General features: G+C 42.2%; 1 protein-coding gene across 1 annotated transcript in view; it reads left to right on the top strand.

The window, feature by feature from the left end:
• The window catches only part of CEP112 (centrosomal protein 112kDa), a 377,899-nt gene that overhangs the window by 94,366 nt on the left and 270,748 nt on the right, over positions 1-12,785 (top strand). The gene's annotated exons all lie outside the window — the stretch shown is intronic.

Consider the following 12,785-nt stretch of genomic DNA (forward strand, 5'->3'; position numbering starts at 1 on the left):
CATGAAGGTTCATTTGGCTGCCATTTTAGCCTTCCATGATGATACTGATGGAAAAACATTGTTTTCTAATAAACTCACTCGGAGATTCCTCAAGGGTTTGCTGAATGTTTTCCCCCCTTGACCTGTGATCGTGCCACAATGGTCTCTCACCCTACTTTTGACAATGCTAGTGGGACCACCCTTTGAACCTTTGGCTTCATGTAACTTCTTACCTTTCATGGAAGGTTGCCCTTTTAGTAGCTGTAACGTCACTCAGAAGGGTTAGTGAAATATCTTCCCTGTGAGCAGATTCGCCTTACCTAAAAAAAGGGTAAGGTGGTGTTACATTCCTGCTTGTCTTTCTTCCCAAAGGTAGTGAGTTCGTTTCATTTGGCTCAAGCGCTGACCCTGCCAGTGTTTTTACCAAATCTGACCAACAGTACAGAATAGACTCTTCACACGTTGGATATTAAAAGAGCTCTGCTTTATTACATTCACAGAACACAGTGCTTTCGGAAATCTCCCAGACTTTTTGTATCCTCTTGGGGCCAAAAAAGGGCAACCCAGTATTCGCACAAACTTTATCTAGATGAGTTCTCTCTGCCATTCGTACTTGTTATACTAGCTCAGGTGCTTCTTGTCCAGTGGGCATTAAGGTACACTCCACTAGGGCACAAAGCTCCATGACTGCGGTCCTTGGGAAGGTTCCTCTCCAAGCTGTCTGTAACACTGCCACATGGTCATCCGACCATACCTTTATTCGACACTATGCTCTGGACCTCCAACAGAGAGAAGATGTACAAGTTGGGAATGCAGTTCTTCATTCATTATTCCCATGAGAGACTTACCCTTCCTCCTCAGGTAATAGCTTGTGAGAGGTTCCAATGTGGAACAGGAAGACGGACGATGAAAACAAGGTTGCACTTACCTGTAATTGTTGTTCATCGACGTCTTCTGGGCAGACACACATTCCCTCCTTCCCTCCTGCCCCACTGTGAGCTCTCTGGAATTTATGTCTCTATCTGTTTTGAGCTCATGGCAGCTAGTAAGAACTGAGAGAATGTGGGCGGTCTGCCCAAAGTCACATGACCTCTTTTGACATGAATAACAGCACACATTCAGATGAGAAAGGGCAGACCACCCATTTCTAGAACTTTTTAGCTATAAAAATCAATCTCTGAGGCTGGCCTGTGCATGCACGTTCCCAATGTGTGTCTGCACAGAAGACATCAATGAACAACAGTTACAGGTAAGTGCAACCCTGTTTTTCTCACCATCATGCTGAGGCAAGGAGAGTGGGTTCTGTCTTTCCACTTCCTGTTGCATGTGAGGTTGTGGTGGCAGCTTGGTGCCCCAAATCCTTGGGCTAGCTCTACAGTGGTATGCATATGGAAGGTAAAAACACCATCAGAAGAATCTTCTTTATGGAACCAAGCTGGCACATAAATTGGTGCAGGAAGAATCAGATGTGTCATTCCCTGGTCACTGAATGGCTTTGACAATAACATGGACATTACAGAAGCATATATCAGTATGACCACCTTGGCCAAGTCCAAAAAGGACAGAGAACTTGGGATCTATTGGGGAAGACATTTCATGAGTACATCCATGGCCTGTCTCTCCAGTAATCACGCTGCATAGAGGAGAATTACAAAACCTTTTAAGTCATTTGACAGGGACAACCATATTCTGTCTAAAACTGGCATCCTTCCCTTCCTGAATATTGGCTTTCCTACCTGTATCATGTCTTTCTTATCATGTCTATCGTCTATCAGCTTCTGCTGCTGCTAGACTGTGGCACTCACACTAGTGATCAGCCACATCTGACGGCTTAGTTAAAGAGATGTATAGCTGGGTATTGATGCTACTGAATTTCACACCAACAGTGATCTCATTTAAAAACATGGGCTAAAGCACAGTGGCCTGTAGAACTTTGTGTTTTACATTCCAGGGCAGTGATTCAGCTTCACTTGTAGCTATTCTCCCAATCATTTCAGATAAAAAAGAACAATACCAACAGAGAGTAGAACAATACCAACAGAGAGCAGTTCCCTTATATCTCCTGATATTCCGTGATATCTAAGTGGTCCAAAAGAATATTGTGATTGACTGCTGCTGATGGTCAAGTAGAACTAACACTGCAGAGTTTTGCCTTGGAATCTGTCTTCGTCTCCTAGCCAGGCCTCAAGGAAGGCTGAAAAGGGTCAAGGGGAGAGGTTTTATTCTGGTGTACCTGAAGCTTCTTTGGTAAACTGCTCACAAAAGGATGATTGAAGAGAGCTGCAGTGGGCCCAACTACAGAGGCCAGGAGCCTTACCAGGCCTGGGAACAGCAGTGGCAGCATTTGGGCAAACTGTAGTCGGCCTGGCTACAGAGGCTAGGAGCCTCACTGGGTCCAGGAGCAGCAGCAGTGGGGTGGGGGAGAGAGAGTGGTAAGGGGGGTATGGATCCCCCTCAACTATTGTGGATCCCCAGTTGTATATTCTAATAGCCATGTCAGATAGATTTGAGGATACTTAAATCCAGTGGTTGGAGCTGTGAACAGGCAAGAGATTTGTCTACAAACCTGAAAAATGCTCCAGGTTTGCAGAAAACACTGTCTGTCTGTCTGTCTGTATATCTGTCTAATCTGTACTCTTGAGAACTAAACACTGGGCCCCATCTTTGGGCTGACTGGAATCCTAAGAGTTGCTTTCAAGCTGTTCCTTTGGCTGTAAACTTGGCTCTGAGATTGCTCACCAATGTTCCATCTAAGCTCCACAGTGTTGTGAGCAGAAACTCTACTTCAGCAGCGAAAAAAACTAGTAGCATCAAAGTTGTGAGCGAATCTACATTTGACTATCACATAAATTAGTTTTTTAGAAGATTACTTTCATAACTTTGTAAACATCTCAGAATTCTTTTAAATTATATTTAAACTATAATTTAAGAATAATTTAAACATTATAAGAGAAAACAGAATCAAGTCAAATTTCACCCACCCCTTAGCATTATATTGATAGACCTGGCTCTGGATAACAGGTCTACCCACCCATTTGCACTATACTGGTAGACCTGTCCTCCGGAGAACAGGTCTACCCATCCCTTTCCACTATATTGGTAGACCTGTTCTCTGGAGAACATCGACCTCTCCACCACAGGCTTATGGAGCACTGACTTACTGAGCTCTTTGTTCCTTTTTGCCAGATCTTGTTCTATAAAAATAGTCAAGTCTGTTAACAAATCAGGGTTCTGGGCCTGGATTAATGTAGCTACTTCCTCTGAAATTGTCTGGTAAAACTGCTGTTTGACAATCAGGTTACATAAATCTTCCAAAGTGTTCACTTTAACAGCCTGAAGCCATAAATCCACTGATCTCATTAGCCTGGCCATAAAAGCAGCCTGGGTTTCCCTTGGCTGGGGTTGCAAGTGTCAAAATCATAACCACAGCTGATCTTCCAACATAGCAAAATACTGCAAAGCTAGGCTTCTAATTTTTTTTTAGTTCTGGGAGTGTTGCATTGGCAGCTCACTTAACAAATCTGCAAGCTCCCCCATGACTTAAGATCACAGAATCTGAATATAACTGCTCTATGGCACCCCAAAACTTTCACACACCGTTTCAAAGGATGTCAAAATGTCAGCACATCTCCCCTCTTGTGATAAGTGGGGAATTCCTTTCTGTCCTATCTATCTGCAGACTGCCTCTCTGCCTGAAATTTTAGATAGTTCATTGTTTCTTTTGGCAGCTCACAAAACTCTTAAGCTTCCAATGTTCTTCCTGGGACTCCCTTTACTGGACCTTATCTCAGCTAGAACTCACTGGAATGGCTCTTCCAGACAGACTACTCCCTCTTGAGCTTTGCCACTGTGCTGCCACTGACATTTGAGGATAATTCAGAAGTTCCTCTGGAACAATGCAGTCCTCATTTCCATCCTCTTCAGATCCACTGAAAGTGTACAGCTGTGCATTGCTTCCTGCCACATCACAACTCAAGCAGAGTCTACCCTCCATAGTGTCATAGTTTCCTGAGGGGACTTGCACGCTCATAATGTCCTCCATGTCCAAAAGGTCTGGTGCTAAGTCAATCTTCTGCTTCACTGTAACCTTTGTTTCTGTGGCCCCAGGTGCACTCTGGCCTGACTGTTGTGCTCTTGCTGGCACTGCTGATGATGATCTATCCCTAGTCTCCATCTCTTACTATCCAAGATAACAAAACTGCATCAAACACCCACAGAACTATATCCATGTGCAGTTATTCCCCAGTAGACTGGACCAGATTCTGCAAAGCTGTCGCCATGTCAAGGCTATCCCTGCCCTGGTGTGGTAGTGTAATCAAGACGTACCTGGTCTTGGTCTTGCTAACTCCCTGAGTAACACACACACAATAAAGCAAAGGAAGGCTTTATTGAAGACATTCAGAAAAAGGTTTTTCAAAAAGGCATATACTTCAGTGGCACTAAAAATGCACAGAAAAACAAAAAAAGCTAACTAGCTACCTCTTACTGAAGTCCTAACACAGCACAGTTGGTTCTTAAAGCAAAGAGTCCTTCAGCAAGGCCTGTAGCTACAATGGGGCATCTCAGGGTCTGGCCCCCCAACTTACTGCCATCCAGTCCAGGCCCCCCAGCTTCCAATTTTTTTATTTTATTTGGGGTGTGTGTGGGGGTGTCTGTGTGAACTGCCCCCCTTATTTAAAGGTCCCCTGGTATCTTCTTAGTGGCATGGAGGAACAGAGAGGAAAGATTAAAAGTGAAGAGAAAGTAACATTTTCTTTCACTAACCATATTTGTAGAAAACTGCAGGCCATTATCTCCTTTTTTTTTTTAGTCCCCCAAAGGGGATTTTTTTAATTTGCATTTTCTATAAACTACAAACTGTAAAACTACAATGAAAAAAAGGGTAGGGACCTACATGCTATGGGTGAAAGTAAAGAAAACCCTAAAAACCCAAGAGATGGTGGTCATACATACAGTTTACAAAGTTAGCTTTAAACTCATATATGCTAAGAAAGTTTTCATTGAATGTGGTCATCTGCTTAATATTTAAATTCAAGGATACCTAAAACACCACCATAACTATAACTATAACACTGTCTAACCATCTCATTCTCTGGCAACGGGACTCCAAACAGCCCCGTTGCCAGAGCAACATGTAGTGTCACATCCTGGCGACGGCGGTGCAACGCGTATCGCTGTCCCCCGCGGCAGGGATCCTGTGAAGACGTGCAGATCCCCCGCCGCGGCTTGGCAGCCCTAAGTAAAAATGTGTGTGTGTGGCAAATATTAGCAAACTCCATCTGGACATTTAGTGCTTTAAAACTAAGCTAAACAATACTTGAAAAGCAGCCCCATAACCATTTTTGCTTAATATTTCTAAGAAAGCAGATAAAGGAAAAATAATTGAGAATAAGACATTGTTAGACTAGAAGATAAGAAATATCTCACACATCAGCACATGTAAAAATATTAGAAGCCCTGTCATGCAGCTTGAGGGAGTATTTTGCGTCTTCAATCACCATTCACAAATGTGCTGGGAACCCTCAAGGACTTGTGGGGAAAACAACTTACTTTCTGCTGTACTCTCCTCACACTATTTCCTTTTTCCCTCCTCTTGGCAACTTCCTTATCCTCTCCCATTTCCTCACCTTCTCTTCTTCTCAGCCATTCACCAACCTAGCTGTTATCGGCTCCTATCTTCAGTTATATTTATTATTTATTTACTTCATTTACACCTCTACCTTATTCCATAGCAGGGACTAAAGCAGCTGACATTATTTACCTTTCCTCCTTTTTATCCTCACGATAACCCTGTGAGATAGGTTGGTGTCAAGACAGAGACCATCTTACAGGAATCTTCTTGTCCAGGGGTGGTCAAACTTACTTAATGTAAGAGCCACATAGAATAATTGTCAGATGTTTGAGAGTCGCAAGACATGAACAAATATTATACACATGTTTTATTGAAAAATGTGGAAATTGGCTTTTTATTAAAATGAAATGATATTAACAAAAATAAAAACAAAAGGGGTAAAAATAAATGATATTTATTTGTCCAATGATATTTATTTGTTTGCTAATGATATTTATTTGTCTGAGAGAAAGAGGTGCAAAAAAAAGAATGAAAGAGGTGGAAAAAGAGAGACAGAAACAAAGCAAATAGATGGAAGGAGGGAGGGGGAGGAAGAAAGGAAGAGAGAGAAAGAAACAAAGAAAGCAAATAGATGAGGGAGGAGGAGGAAGGAAGGAAGAGAGAGAGAGAAAGGAAGGAAGGGAGAAAGTGTGAGAGAGAGAAAGGTGAAAAGAAAGAGGTATAAAGAAAGCCAATAGATGGGGGAGGGAGGAGGGAGGGGAAAAGAGAGAGGGGGTGGAAAGAAAGCAAATAAATGGGGAGAGCGGGGAAAAGGAGGGAGAGGTGAAAAGAATGCAACTTTAACTTTAAAGGTGTTCTCCAGCACACACACCACACCCATGCCAGCTGGTTTGGCATGTAGAAGGGATTTAAAGAGACAATTACCCTCTCCAAGCCAAGCCAGCCAGCTGGTGTGGCAGTGTGGCAAGGCTTGGAGAACACATTTAACTTTAAATGGGAAGGGAAGGAAGAAAGAGAGCGAGAGAGAGAGAAAGTTGAAAGGAAGAAAGCAAATAGATGAGGAGGAGGGAGGGAGAGTTGGAAAGAAAGCAATATTAACTTAAAATACATCCTCCAAGCCCCTCCCCCCACCAGCTGGCTTGGCTTGGAGAAGGAATTAAAGAGACAAATGCCTTCTCCAAGCCAGGCAGGGTTGTTGTTGTTGTTCAGTCGCACAGTCGAGTCCGACTCTTCGCAACCCCATGGACCAGATCACGCCAGGCCTTCCTGTCTTCCGCCGTCCTCTGAAGTTTGCTCAATTTCATGTTCATTGCATCTATGACACTGTCTAACCATCTCATTCTTTGCCGTCCCCGTCCTGTGAAGACGTGCGGATCCCCCGCCGTGGCTTGGCAGCCCTATTTTTACTTAGCTCTTCTAATATATGATAATGTCAGATAACACTGAGATTTCTGCCACTGGTGATATTTGTGTACTGAAGAGGAAATAAAAGCTCAATCTTCTAAAAAATCAAATGATTTGTTTTATTAGGTCAGAGCAACTTGCTGTTGTATGGAAACTGGTTTTTGTTTGTGTAGCTAATGGTTACACACAGTTAGTTGTGTAACCTCCTCCCATATCAACAGGTAGCTGTTAGAAATGCTGCAGTTGGATCACTTGCCCAGAATTCTGCTCTGTTCTTTAGTTATGTGAATTGGAATAAAGTGCTCAAAACCAAATGCCATATGATTTTATTAGAACCAAGCAAGATATTTCAAAACAATGTGCAAGCTTGCTGGCCAGGGTACCCCTGAGGCTTCCCAGAGTTCTAATAAAGAAGGCTAGCTAAGGGTCAGCACTCAAATACTAGGTTGATGACCCTTAGAGTAGCTCTATCAGTGGTTTTTTTAAGGGTGAGGAAGAGAAGAAAAGATGCTTCAAGCCATGACCAAGGTGATGTTGTAGACTAAAGTTGATGAAGTGATGCTGGGTGGAACTTGTTTCCAATTGTATCTAAGCCTTTTGGCAAGAAAAAGGAAAAGTTAATCTTTATTTGAGAACACTGAAATCTTTCAGAGAAAATATGTCTTCTGATAGTGCCAGAATTGTTGTAATGATGACACCAATTATGTGTCCTGGGGAGGAAGATTCACAGTTCAGGGATAGCAGCCAAGGAGATTTTTCCAAGAGTCCCTACCAAAATAGTCTTTCAAAACTCAGGCTTTCACAACAAGTCCCCTCCAAATGATTTCAGAACCCCATTGGGTGGAGGAAGTCTTTTGGGTACTTCGGGGCAAGTCTTTCATCAGGATCCTGGTTTCCTTGGTAGCCCACCTGAGGCTCCAGTACTCAGGACATGAGGTCAGTCCCTCAGGGATGCTTAGGTCACTGTGGAATGCTCATGTGAATATGACTTTATGATAAAATTGGAGAAGAGTTCATGGACTCCACTGTGGAGTACTGAGCACCTTGGAGTATAGCTGGTTGTAGTCAACTTCAGAATGTTCCTGTCACAGGAGGGAAGTGCGAAGATCCTGACCCGGGAAGTTAGCCTCAACTCATTGGCGAAAATCCTGATCTCACCAAAGCAAGCTACTATTGAGTAGAGCAGCATCTGCTGTCTCAAGAACAACAATGGAAGTTAAATTCGTTGGAGCCAACAGCTATCAAGCTGACTCAGAGAGTCAGGACTTCTGGGTTTTGGTGCAGCAAGGGCAGTCGGCACCAGGACGAGCAACTATGTAGCCACTGGATCGGCGGTTCTTTTAGAGGAGTTCAGGGGCTCCCGAACGCCATAGAGCTCCCCGGAGAGGAGCTCTTTGCAAGGGGCTTGATCTGGACTCCTTGCGAGCGGTGGCAAGCAGAAGTCCTATATCGTCCCAATGCAAGGTCCAGCTAAGTGCATCCGTGGCAGCCATGGACGCGAAGCTGTGACTACCCGGGCGGGGGGGGGGAAGCAGAAAACTTCATCTACCTTTATTTAAAACTTCTAAGAACAGCACCATGAGTACCTGTTAAAGCAACAACACCAGAAAATCCCCCCTTGACTAAGCCCCTTTAATTTTTTTTTTTAAAAAGACAAAGAAGTGGAGGGGTGAAGAACTTCTTTCCCTCCCCCTCCTTCTCTCTTCCAGCAGCTAGGAAAAGAACTCAAAGCTATTCTTTAAATAGTTTCTTGGACAAAAGAAGATATGGTTGTTGTCTAAGATTAAAACTATGTAATAGATCCATTAATTCTTCAATACCATATAGTGGATTAAAATATCATACTGTGGAATATAAAATCTGGGAAAATTTTGTTTTATTTGGCTTTGAATTTTGTTGAAGCACAAGTATATTTTCCTTTGGAATTATAATTATTTGGAACCATATAAAGACCCCTTAAAGGATTACGATCCTATTGCAATATTTGGATTATTGTGTTTGAGCCGCAACCTGGGTAAACTCTGTACAGTGTTTGAGCAATGGGAAATTATTTAAAGGGACTGGGCTACCTTATCTGCTGATGCTTCTGTGACTGAGTGAGAGGACCAAAGATGTGAAATGGTCATGACTGTCTATCAGGGCTCTACTGGTAGCAGGAGCTACACCCCCTAGTGTAGCCTATCCTCCAAGAGCTTACAGAGCTCTTCTTACTGGGGCTACTGTAAGCTCTTGGAGGATTGGCTACACTGGGGTGTGTGGCCTAATATGCAAAGGAGCTCCTGCTACCAGTAGAGCCCTGCTGTCTATATATTTTAGAAAAGGCAAGAAGGGTAGGCGCGTATGACAACCTGTGGGAAATAGGTTGTGGAAGGTGGGAGGCATTCTATGTGAGTGAGAAAGAGCCATCACACTTGTGTAGGTGCCATTCTGAGTACTGGATGGCTCTCCTGCTCAGCAGGTTATAGTTCTGTTCAACACTCCCACCAAGTGCTTGACTGGGGGGGGGGGGATTGTGGATTCTTAACTGCCTCTGTGTATGTGTTTTTACCCTGAGACAACCAGTCCACAGGGTTAAACAAACAAGAAGTTAACTTTTATTTATGGTTTGAAAATAACTCGAGAAAGTAAGGTAGAGGTTACAATGTTTCTTTTCTGTTGAACATTTGAACTGTTTCCTTATTCCAGCATTTGGGAATTTTCTTTACTTTCCAGTTAGTTTTAAGCTATTCTTCACCTCAGCTTCACTCAGCCAGACACTTTCCCCTGTCCTACTCCCTAGCTGCCAACTCCCAACTGCTGTTTTTCAACTATCCCTCATTCCGTCAGTTCTCATTGGTCATCATTAGGGAGATGCAGAACTTAACCTGTCCATCACAACAAGTATTCAGACAAGTGGCCTAGAGGTTCAGTTAACTCTCTGGGCCTCTTTGCCAATGCAGAAGAAAGGCAAGTAGATGAGTTCATGTCATGACATGCACATCCAGATACACTATTGTAAACCTTACCAGGTTCAACAAGTGCATTCCAAATGGTCTGTTTAATCCCAAGGATTCTCAGGCAGTTGAATGACAGAACTAATTCTAATAGTAATCTTGCTGGCCAAGGCACCCCTGAGGCTCCCCAGAGTTCTAACAAAGAATGCTAGCTATAGCTCAGCACTCAAATATCAGGTTGATGGCCGTTTGAGTACTATTCAGGGTTTCAAAGAGAAATTAGCTGTCTTATCCTGGAGAAACAGGTGATTATGATTGTGAGAAATTCTTTATTTCCAGTTTAATTTAATTAGGAAGTTTGCTCCATATTTGCAGATGTCCAATCTGACTATGCTGAGCTATACTTCAGTAACCTTTAAGGATAGATTACTGTAACATGTTCTACATGGCATTGCCCTTGGAGAGTATCTGGAAACTTTAGCTGGTATAAACAAACCAGGGGGCAGATGTCAGGACTATTCATTTCCAGGTCCAATTCAAAGTGATGGTGCTTACCTTTAAAGCTCTTCTTGACTTGTAGCTCACATACCTGAAGGATGTTCCTGGGCAGCAGTTTTGCTCTTCTCAGCAGGGTTTAATGACTATGTCCCTTAACTCTAGAACATGCTGTTTAACAGCACAAGTGTGGCCTTTTTTAGGGGGGCTTTAGGCTACTTCTGAAAAAATGGATTCCATCCAATATGACTTTTTCTGATGTTTATTGACTTCTCCTAGATGTGTTTCGGGCATAGCACTGGGACCGGAACTAGGCGAATTATTTATGGAAGCTAGGGCTTGGATTAAAGCATTTCTCTTCAAAGTAAAGGCTTTAAAATCTGAGGGAGGAGCTACTGTACTTGGGCTTACCCAGGCAGATAAACATTATAGCCAATGAGATCAACTATTGGAAAAGAAAATGAAATGCCTAGGAATAACAAATGATATGATTAAGAATAGAGAAACTAAAGACATTATAAGACAAATTTTAAAATGTGTAAGGACGTTAATGCTACAAGTATGTCTATTAAGGTGTGCAGGATATGTTTGACACTCCATTTAGGAATCCCCCCCCCCATGCAACTGCCGAAATATTTTTATCAAGTTGATAGCCCTAAAATGAAGAAGAGCTTTTCCTTTGGCAAGACTGAATGTTCTTCCCTTGGCAGTTTTGGAGGGCAGATATAATAGAGTACCATACTCTAATAGAACATGCAGATGCTCATATGATACAATGGAAACCATCGAACTTTATGGAGTGCCATATATTAAATGACTTGAGGGCTAATTTAGTCACCCCTTTACTTAAAGATATGGAATTGCTAAATGTGTGAGCCCAGGTGTCATGGCTACTGTTGGATCCAAATGATCGTGTGACCCTCTTAGTGGCAAAACTCATAGGCACAATAATCAAATATAAGAGAAATAATACTGAGTAAGGTCTTTAAAAATATTTCTGTTTAAGGCGATAGCCGTATCAGCAGAGATTGCCAGATGGACGGACAGACAGACAGACACTCCTGATTTTCCAGAGAAGCTGTGTAAAAAACAAAACAAATCTATTCTGCAGATTATCTGGTCTGCAGTGGTTTTTAATGAAATTTTAATGTATTTTATTATTTTAGTGCTTTAGTGTTTTTAATTCTGCCCTCTCGTATGATTTTATTTATTTTATATTATGGTACACAGTTTGGGTCATGACTGGGTCAGGAGAAAGGTGGGCATATAAATATTTTATATAAAATATCCCACTTCCACATATTCCTTAAAGGGTGGCTCTTACCAGTCCTCCTGCTGTCCTAGATTTCTAATCTGGAACTTGAACAGAGTGTTTGCAGCTCATATGGAGGGCTCCTTTGAGCCTATGGTTCAGACACTGTTAAAAGTGAATTACTTAAAAATAGCCTTTATGGTGTCTATCTCCTCAGTTTACCAAGTTTCAGAGCCCTTTCATCCAGTACAGAATTGTTCATCAACTACTGTGACAAAATAGTTCTGCACACAGTTTATTATTACTCAGAGTACATCTGCTAAAATTGCATGAATATATAAAGCAATATTGCCAAATTTGATTCTTGAAAGTGCAGTGTTCTTCCTGACAGTCTATTGAACTGATCCTATGCTGCAACATTCAGAAAGCCTCAGTTAGCAATCTTCATACTGTAGTTCATTTCAACATATGGGATGTGTTTTTTAAACTGGCCGTGTGGTTCTAAACATTTAAATAATTAAAATATTGAGTGGTGACTAAGAATGTCATGCATGGTGTAGAAAATTTAAGGGAAACCTGTCAACTTCATCAAATGGAGAAAGCACTAGGACATCAAGCATAGCTGCATTTTCTGAGCACAGCTGCATATTCTTGAAAGAGACTGAATCAGATGTTTTCTTGACAGCATTGCTATGGAAGTAGGAACCCATGCATGATTTTGAAAATATTATATTGTGTTCACTTGGGTTTCTAATGTACATACATGCATTTCAGCCTTTTAAAATCAGTAGTTCAGTATTAGACATTAAGAATCAGTGATTCAGGATAATAAACTTTGAAAATATAAGTCATGTTGTCCATTCAGATTTTGTTAATGTCATAGTCATAGTTAATGTCATGGTAAAGGTAAAGATTTCCCTTGCTCGAAAGCCAGTCGAATCCAACTCTAGGGATGCAGTGCTCATCTCCGTTTCCAAGCCAAAGAGCCAGTGCTGTCCACGGTGCACGGAATGCTGTTACCTTCCCACCTATTTATCTACTTGCAATTTCTTGCTTTCGAACTGCTAGGTTGGCAGGAGCTGGGACCAGAGACAGGAGCTCACAGTTCGGCACCCGGGGCTCGAACTGCTGAACTGCTGACCTTCCAGTC

Source organism: Gekko japonicus, unplaced genomic scaffold, assembly GCF_001447785.1.
Source record: "Gekko japonicus isolate JY-2015 unplaced genomic scaffold, Gekko_japonicus_V1.1 scaffold414, whole genome shotgun sequence".
Taxonomy (NCBI): domain Eukaryota; kingdom Metazoa; phylum Chordata; class Lepidosauria; order Squamata; family Gekkonidae; genus Gekko; species Gekko japonicus.